We start from the raw sequence: 9,470 nt of genomic DNA, 5'->3' as shown, positions 1-9,470 counted from the left end.
CTAGATTTCCATGAAGTGTACCTCTTCCCGATGTGCAAGCACCACCTTTGTTTACCTCCTAGGAGAAATCCTCACCTATTCAGCCAGACAACGTAACCATTCAAAAGCCTATGCAGCATGTAGAAAAGATGGTTATGTCCTAGAATCAAGGGAGCAAGCAAGTAGTCTCTACTATCAGCCAGAACATCACTCAGGCTCCTATAATTTCTCACATAGGAGATGTGATAGACATGACAAGTCTCGATGAAGTCGATGGGTCTTTTCCTTTTCTAACTCCTTAATCGTCGGCCTTGGTTGTTATACCACTCTCAAACAAATTTTGGAAGACACCTGCGGTCGAACCCTACACATGAACAATCGACTCTCGAGAGCACCTCAATGTTTTCGATAGCAAGAAGAGCAGCCTCGGAACTCCACGTGCAATTATGTGTCAGATGTTCCCGTGAAGCTTGCGAGGGGATGCCCTCAAATGGTTCCAAACCTTAACGCCTAGATCTGTCACAAGCTGATGAGACCTATCAACCCAGTTTTTCACTACTAGATCAACAAAAAAGACTTCCCAAGAACTTCTCATTCCTTGGATCGCATCACGCACACAAAAAAATGCCCCTTTGCTTGTTCCTGTCTAGTCCATATTAGACTCACTTGTAACGCCGTGAACTCCTCTGTTGTCTTAAATGCAATGATGTAACACAAGAAAGAGAGGTTTGAATTGTGTTCTAATAAAACTTTTGGTTTTAAAACGATTATATGTTTATAAAACGTTTTCACAATCGTTTAGTGCATAGGATAAAATAGCAGAATAATAAATGATAAAAGCACAAGCAACATATTGTGGTTCACCCACAAACGATGAGGTTACGTCCATTCCTTGGCTTGACCAAGATTTTACTAAACAATTATCAAGGACTTCTCCTAACCAAGTATTCTACAAGACTTCTCCTAATTAAATATTCTAAGGACTTCTCCTTCACCAAGTATTATATAGGACTTCTCCTAACAGTCTTTTTCAAGATCGTTTGCTTCTACATGGTTCTCTTCTCACAAGAGGGGTGGTAGAAAATGCTAAGCACAAGAACTACAGAGTATTGGATAAGATTTGACTCTATGATATAATTTGTGTTCTAGATCTAGAGAGAGTGTGGGATAAATATTTGACTCTTAGGAATTTCTCTCAGACGATGTGGGGACTTTGATTGTCATTGAAACTCTTTCGTTGGAAGTTCTTCTTCTGAAAAATCTTCAAGTCCTCCTTTTATACTCAAGTGCTTCTAGGGTTTGTTGATAGTCGTTGGAGCGTATGGAGCACTTCAAGTTCTAGCCTTTAGATCAAACAGTCTTCTCCTCAGGTGCATTAAATGTGTTGTGTCCTTTGACTGAGACTTGTTGCTACAAAATGTATCTTGTTAGCCGGTACGTAGCACTTCAAGCTTTGTTCCAGTCCTTTTGTGAGAGAAAGAGAAAACTTGATCATGACAACATTGTACTTGTTTCCTTAGTTAATGTGCTTCGTAGAGTATCAGGTGATTCCTTGCACTTGACTTTCTCCTCAAGAATGTTAGAGAGATTTTTCCAATTTGAATATGATGCTCATTCTCTAGACATTGCTTCCATTGGTCAGCTTTGAGATAGACGATAAAAATATTCATTGAGTGTCGTCTTCTCTTGGGCAGACGATCTAGCAGATTTGACTTTTCTTCGCTAGTGCAGATTGTCTTGTAGCTATGACCATCCTTCTATTGTGTGGACTGTTTTTTGGCATTTCTTACACTTAATCATCACACAGTGAGGGATGTGAGTCATAAGTGTTGTTTCTGAAATATAATTCATATGAAATTTTTAACCATTACTCTTATACTCTTGAAAATTGTTATCATTCAAAATAAGATAAACGATGTATCTAGCGTTTGAACTTAACATTGTCATCAATTGCGTGACCTGACAACCACCTCCAAAGGCTCGAACTACCTTGTTTGCCTCGTCTCTAGCCATCTTCCGCGAGCAGAGCCATTTGTATCGTTGATCAATTAGTTGTAGAAACCCCCACCGCGCTAGAAATTGTCGCGCCGCGAAGGCCACCTCAATCGTTGAAGTCGCGGACCTCTAAGAGGCTCATTACTGTTCTGGCCACCTTCCCCTATATCTTCCTCTCTCCGACCTTTCACATTCTCTCCTTCCCCCCTTTATATCTATCTTTGGGGGAACTTTCAAGAGGATGTAGGGGCTTTACTTTGTTGTTTTGAATAGGGGCGGATGTGTTAGGTTTAGCCTAGGTTGAGGAGGTGGCTGGGTCGCTTGGTCCCTTCATAAGAATTGTAAATGGAAACAACATCTTTCAAATGCCGCTAATTTCATACAAAACGAACATCTACTTCTCTAGATATAAGCTATTGTTTACACCATCCTCAAATATGTTCACTATTTTTTTACTCTTTGACACATATTTTGACTATCCAAGCCTTAGAATTGGAAACAATGTTGATGGAAACTATACAAACATTGTTGGTTTCTATACTAACATTGTTGATGGAAACCTATTCTTTCAAATCTCCTATAAAACGAACACCTACCATTCCATGAGATTTTTTACTAACCAAAACTAATTTTGTACATATACATCTAAAAATTTCTCTCACTAAACACTAACTTTATACCCTACAAAATCATATACAATGCATGACTTTTCTGTTTGAATTGAGGAAGCTTCGATAGAGCTTGTTTCCTTTGTGGAAGATGATGCTCAGGCCGTTATGACCCGTGTTGTTGCTTAGTATAATTGGTTAAGTTTAAAAACAGGTCGTCTCTTCTAAGCCTCAAACAAAAGCACACAATTGGTCTCGAAACAAACCTGCCTGAAGCAAAGATGAAGAGCCAAAGAGAGAGACCACCGAAATGACAGAGCCTCTGCAATCATCAAGGAGAGGGCCACCATTGTATCTAAAAAAGCTGAAGCAATAACCTCTCCACAATCTTCTCGGGCGACAGAGCCAAAGCCAACTAAATCAGAAGCAACAACGAAATCATCAAAGTTAACATTCACCGCCCCAGAGGGAGGTCGCGACCAAACCTACAGAAGATCCCTAGGAGTAGGGCCAATAACATAGCAATTAAGTGAAAGTTAAATTAAAGATTCTTTTTGGTCAAAAATTAAAGAAATTTTTTTGGATTAAAGACTTATCAAATCTTCTGTATGGGCCATAAACTAGGCCGGTTAATTGGATTGCGCCGGTTGGGCTTTTTTATAAACTCAATTGACATGTGTTCTCTTTCTCTATAACCTTCAAAGCTGAAATTAGGGTTTTGTTACAGTTCTCTGTAAGAGTGAATTGCAGCTGCAATTGAAGATTCACTATCTAGTCATCTCAGATTTGTATTCCCATTCGACTCGTTCCTTTGTTGTCATAGCGTTTGTGTTGCGATTTCTTATCTCTCCATGAATCCGTTTTTTCTCTGTTGTTTGGGAGATTACTGGGCAGCTTAATTTCTTCAACAAGATTCGATTTTGATTTATGGGTTTGCCTTTTCTTGTCGATTGATACAATGGGTGTGTGTTATATCCAACTGTGATGAGCTCTACAGACCTGTAATGATTTGCGGGTATGATCGCAACCATTTATGAACATCTAAGGGACTGAGTTATAATTGATTCGCCCTGAGATTTTCGATCATTATAGCTTGTTTACTACTCCCTTCGTCCCTAATTATAAGCTAAAGTTGTAAAAATCACGCTTATTAAGAAAGTCTTAATTGATGCATTGGTTTTCAAAAAAAAGGTACAACTTTCCATGTCTACCCCTATTTAAGATAGCACTTTTTAATCATTATACTACTAATAGTGCTCTACTACCAATAAATGCAAGGATAAATATGGAAAGAAATATTAGCTTTTACAACTTTAGCTTATATTTAGTGACAAAACATAAGTCTCAACTTTAGCTTATAATTAGGGACGGAGGGAGTATGATTTTGTGTTTTGTTGGTTTTCAATTGAGTATTTATTGTTAATTGAAGTTTAAATGTCTTCAGGTTTCGATGTTGTGGTTTTCACTCTGTTCAGCAATGCTTTATAAACACAGGAGTTGGTGGTTTAGAATCTATATGATTAACTTGTTGAGTTGAGATTTGTATTTGGAAGCCTTTGGGTTTGAGTTGTTTTTTTGCAGAGGATCCAATTTACTTGTTGGTGATGGTTTTTTGAATTTTACTGTGGTCTTATGTTATGGGGTGTTGAAGGTTTGATTGGTGAATTGTAGCTATGGTAGATTGTGATGAAGCAAAGAATTTAATCCAACACTTGATCTGAGTTAATTAAGTGATTGTAAACTACTTTTCTGCTCCTGAATCTGCTAGTGGTGTACATTTTCTTTGTTCACTAATCAAGTGAATCCAATGATGGATTTTATAGTTTTTAGGCTTTGTTTGGAATGGGGGATGGAGTGGAGTGGAGTGGTGGGGAAGGAGGGAGTGATCCATTGTTTGTTTTATTTAAAATATGATGGAAGGGAGTGGTAAGTAGTTGTCCAAGATCCATCATGCTCCATTACTTTCCTTCATATTTGCTCCCCCCAAAATTGGATGGAAATGAATGGAAAGAAAAACTAATCACTTAATTAAATTATGAAAATACTATTCTACCCATGGTAACCTCCATACATAACTTCTCCTAGTTGGTTGCCCTAACTTTCTACCATCACGTAACAATCTGGCTTTCTCCTTTGCTTTGCTTTTGCCATTGAAGATTGAATCTTTTGATTCTTCCTGTATCAAATATTTTGTAGGCAATCTTTCTATACACGATTTTTTTTGTAAAATCTAAAATTAATAACATTCATTTACTCCAAAATTGTAAAACGAGTACAAAATCCATAGGTCATAGCTATGAAAAACAGTCTATTTCGAACAATATCCATGTGAATGCAAGTACAAACCAACCAGTTTTAATTTAAATAAAACCACACATGCAGCAGATCTTCTTGGGCATATGGACAACTCTTTTTCCATTTCAAGTTTTTCCTCAGGCTTTAACCAAGCCAGACACCATATTGTCATAGTTTGTAAAGATGTTGAGTTCTGTATATGTAAATTTGAAACTTGTTGGTACTTGGTATGCTCATGTCTTCACTACTCGATGGGAATATAGGAGCATGCATGTTCCAGTTGTTAGACACACCAGATCATAAGATATTGAATATTGGCTACCAATTTTCAATTGCTTTTTCAGGTTGTCTTTTATTTTAAAATCAGGGTAATATAGGGTGGTGTTGGTGTGCTAGGTTGTTCTGGGTGTTTTTTTTGGGTCTTGTTCTAACTTTCTGGTGAGGGTGTTGCTGCGCCCCCTTCTGGTTTTTCTCCCTTGCAGGATTGGGCTTTTGGATGATTTTTTCCTTGTCCTTGCGGGGTTTGGTTTTTGTCGGGTGGGCTTTTGGAGGCTTTCGGGTGCTTATTCGGTTTTTCGCTTAGTCATTGAGGGCTTTTTCTTCTCTAGGTCTTGGGGTTCTTCTGTTTTTCCTTTTTTTTTTTTTTTTTTGCTTTGTGGCTTAGGGGTGCTTATTCGGTTTATTTAGCCAGTTTTTTGTTCCCTTTGAGGAGGGGTGTTGAATCTTGTCTATTTTCCCATTTATTTATGAAGATATATATTTTTGCTTTCTAAAAAAAAGGGTAATATAGGAATAACAAAAATTATAACCCATTTCGCTCCGTTCATTATCCAAACAATGCAGTGGTAACTTGTTCCGCTCCGTCATAAAATAACCAAATAATGGAATGAAATTTTTATTCAATTCCGCTCCGCTCCATTCCGTTCCATTATATTCCATTCCGCTCCGCTCCATTATACTCCATCAATCCAACATAGCCTTAGGGTTGTTTTAAGTTTTTTCACCCTCAAATTAATTGATTTGTTTTTTTGGTTATAGAGAGATGTTTCTTTATATTAGATTGGATTTATTTAAGTCTTGAGGTTTGGTGCATATGTGCTTTCCTTCAAGTTTCTTGCTTAATTTTTTTATCTCACATCAAGTGATGAAATTGGAAAAATCTTAGGACACCTTCCTACACAGCAGATATTGCTGTGGATGAGAATGAAATTTCCATGCTGATGATGTGCTGAGAGTTTAGATGCATATTCATTTAATACACTTGCATTATCTTGAACTTTTATTTCTTATTTTGGTTTATTCTTGCAGACAACATTCTTTTCTTTCCATTCTGTCCTTAATTCCTTGGCATCACAGATTGACTAGTAGTAGATACTATCCGAAGAAGTGTTATCAGACAGGAATTAGTGATTTGCAATCAACAACTATTTATTCAACACAATTTTTAATACGTGAAATTTGCGTCTTTTAAAAACAAAAAATTGTCAACAGGAATATATGAGTGTCTTTTTGAAAAAAAAAAATTGAGTGTCTTATAAGAGTGTGTTGCAGATTGGAATAATATATTAGGATGTGGAGTGGAGAATTCAGAATGCAGAAGAAAATGTGTTCATTATACATATATTATTTTTTCTGTTTTGTTAAGTTTACATTAATAAGAGTTTAATTTTGATGCAATGATAGTGTAAAGATTTATACCACTTCAACCAAATAGATTTTAAAGATATGCGGCATTAAATCAATTTAATTGTTTGTGGTTACAAGTAAGGGCAATACCCCGCACCAATAAATTTGATTATACAAAATTAAATTAAACAAAAACTGTTCTTCTCATAAATATAATTGTTTGGTTTGAGTGTATATTTTATTTTTCTTAAATAATAAAAACTCGATCATAAATTTTTTCATGAATATTGAACAAATCCATAATATATACATTCAGGGGTTTTTCTAGGTCTAATCATCGCATACGTGGCATCTCATGATTGGCTAATTTCATTAAAAATCCTACATGGCAATCATTCATCCTTTCCTCTTAATGTACACCCTTCTCCTTAACCTACACTCCTCTCTATTTAAAAGCCTATATAAGACTCTTATTCTTCATTCATCTTTCCATTATTTGGATTTCTCCTTAACCTACACTGCTCTTCAATCATCTCCTGCGTTTTGTATTTTTTGAGCCTTTCTACATGGCTTCAAGATCTCATTTTGTGGTTCTTCATGATTATACAAGGTATGTACTTTTTCTTATCTGAAATCAATTTTTCATGTCTTTGGTGTGTGTTATTGTAATCTAATCTCATTCCTTCAAAATTCATGTTTTACTAACCCTAATATGCTATTCTCCTCATTCCCTTTCAACAATTTTTTTACAGGATTATGGTGTCATTAGACCTATAGACGCTGAAAATAACAATTTCACAGTATGGATCAAGGGTATATTATTATTATTGATCCCGTGAGTGTTCTGCAAATTAATGGAAATTAGAGGCGGGGACATAGTTTATTTTAGGTTTGAAAGAATAGCAAATAGAATTATTGAAGTTAATGTGGTGTATGGAAATATTATAAAGTTGTTATTAATTCCAAAATTTAATCAGTTGTTGTTTTGTCTTGGGTATCTTTTCGTGGTTTTGTTTTTCTCAATCTCCATGAGAGGATTGTTCTCATGATTTACTTTATTTATCAAATAAAATCCAAGATTAATTGTTATTTTTTACATTCTAGAATTGTTCTCATGATTTACTTTGTTTTTCCTTTGTTTTACACGTACAACTTTTTCCTTGACTTCATCACTTTATCTTGTGGGTTGAATCAAGTTTGATATATTTGACAATTTTGCATTCACCGGCGATTTATAATAATAAGATACCCATATATGTCCAATGGTGCTTCTTTTCTTTGTCATCCTTTTACGGTCAAGATCCAAACAAGATTATATATAAAAAAGAACTTTAGTCAAATACCAAAAACACTTTTTTACCATACATTTTTAAAAATAAAAATTATTTTTAATAGCCAATTTAAGTAAATCTAATATCAATATCATTCATGTCAAATTATTGCTTTATACGATTTTTTTAAAAAAAAATCCCTTTTGAAATAAGTTCCACTTTTAAGATGAAAAAAAAAACGTTTAAATAATTAATTACGAGAATCCCATTTTCCTTGGTTTTAAAATAATTTCAAATTTTAAAATGATAAGAAAAGGTAAAGAAAATTAATTACTTTTTAAATTCGGTAGCCAAGTTTTATATAAGGAAAAATATTTTCGAAATTAATTATTTATTTCCTTCAATTTCCTTATATAAATCACTTAATTATATTAATTTCCTTATTTAAAATCAAAAAAGACATTAAATATCTTATGGAATAAATGTTATTTTCATATTTTTTAAACAAGGAAATTTAAAATAATTAAATAAATTTTAATGCATTGACTATTTATTTAAGGAAAATGGACTGGGCGAGCCCCTAGAGGGGCAACGCCCAGCATGTATCCCGCCCTGAGGTGGGGCCCTGGCCTTCAGATGGGCCTTGATCTCGGAGGCCCAATTGGCCCAATAGGTAGTACCCAAGCTCTATAAATAGGAGGTAGTTATCAATTGTAAGGGACTTTTGGCTCATTGGATAAAATAACATATGAAATTCAGCATTCTCTCTCTTACTCTCTCTCTCTAGCACAATCTCTCTACCCTTAGGTACTATACCTTCCCTCAATGTTCATTCCCAGAACATTTGGCGCCGTCTGTGGGGACCGTAAATTTTCTACTCCCATTCACGTGGATTGATTGTGCATGAAGTTACTTCTGATTGTGATTAGGCAACTCTCTGGTTTTCCGATTTTGATTCTGTGACTAGTGTTGGTTTTCCGATCGAGTTTGCATCGTTTCTGGTTTAGATGGAGACTCGACGCAGGAGGCAACATCATTCACCAATGCGACAGCGGATTTCGCCGCCTCGGCGGCCTCATCGTGTGGACCTGGATTCTCCGGTGCGAACGGCAGGAGTACAGTCGCCCTCTCATCCTCCATCACCACCACCTCCTCCATCGCCTTCACAGGTGGGATCTCGGGAGCACTCACCAGGGAATTCACCTGCTCCGGAACAACAACCGGCGGTGACGCAGGAGCAATGGCGCCATTTGATGCGCAGCATTGGCAACATCCAGCAGCGGAATGAGCATCTACAGGCTCAGTTAGATTTCTACCGTCGCGAGCAGCGAGATGATGGAAGCAGAGAAGCAGATTCCGTGGCTGAGTTCCGTCCGTTCTCGGAAGATGTCGAGAGTGTGGCGATTCCGGATAACATGAAAACGTTAGTTCTGGATTCTTACAGCGGAGATTCCGATCCGAAAGATCATCTACTGTATTTTAATACGAAAATGGTGATAATTGCGGCGTCAGATGCGGTGAAGTGCAGGATGTTTCCATCGACGTTCAAATCGACGGCAATGGCGTGGTTCACAACTTTGCCGCGTGGATCGATTTCAAATTTCAGAGACTTCTCATCCAAGTTTCTAGTGCAATTCTCGGCGAATGAGAATCAGCCGGTGACGATCAATGACCTATACAATATTCGCCAGCAGGA

At 36.5% G+C, this 9,470-nt stretch overlaps 3 non-coding genes across 3 annotated transcripts; all 3 read left to right on the top strand.

Annotated features, from left to right (window-relative positions):
• The first annotated feature begins 3,556 nt into the window (after nt 1-3,556).
• LOC130727205 (small nucleolar RNA SNORD25) lies at nt 3,557-3,641 on the top strand. Its single transcript, XR_009015231.1, has one exon. It is a non-coding gene; the product is annotated as a small nucleolar RNA SNORD25 (small nucleolar RNA).
• Nucleotides 3,642-4,259: 618 nt separating this feature from the next.
• LOC130727136 (small nucleolar RNA snoR31) lies at nt 4,260-4,347 on the top strand. The gene has a single exon (XR_009015172.1). It is a non-coding gene; the product is annotated as a small nucleolar RNA snoR31 (small nucleolar RNA).
• Nucleotides 4,348-6,010: 1,663 nt separating this feature from the next.
• LOC130727123 (small nucleolar RNA snoR31/Z110/Z27) lies at nt 6,011-6,105 on the top strand. The gene has a single exon (XR_009015159.1). It is a non-coding gene; the product is annotated as a small nucleolar RNA snoR31/Z110/Z27 (small nucleolar RNA).
• Nucleotides 6,106-9,470: the final 3,365 nt, after the last annotated feature.

Source organism: Lotus japonicus, chromosome 6, assembly GCF_012489685.1.
Source record: "Lotus japonicus ecotype B-129 chromosome 6, LjGifu_v1.2".
NCBI classification, from domain to species: Eukaryota; Viridiplantae; Streptophyta; class Magnoliopsida; order Fabales; family Fabaceae; genus Lotus; species Lotus japonicus.
The sequence above is the reverse complement of the archived record's forward strand: the minus strand, read 5'-3'. Positions and strand labels throughout refer to the sequence as shown.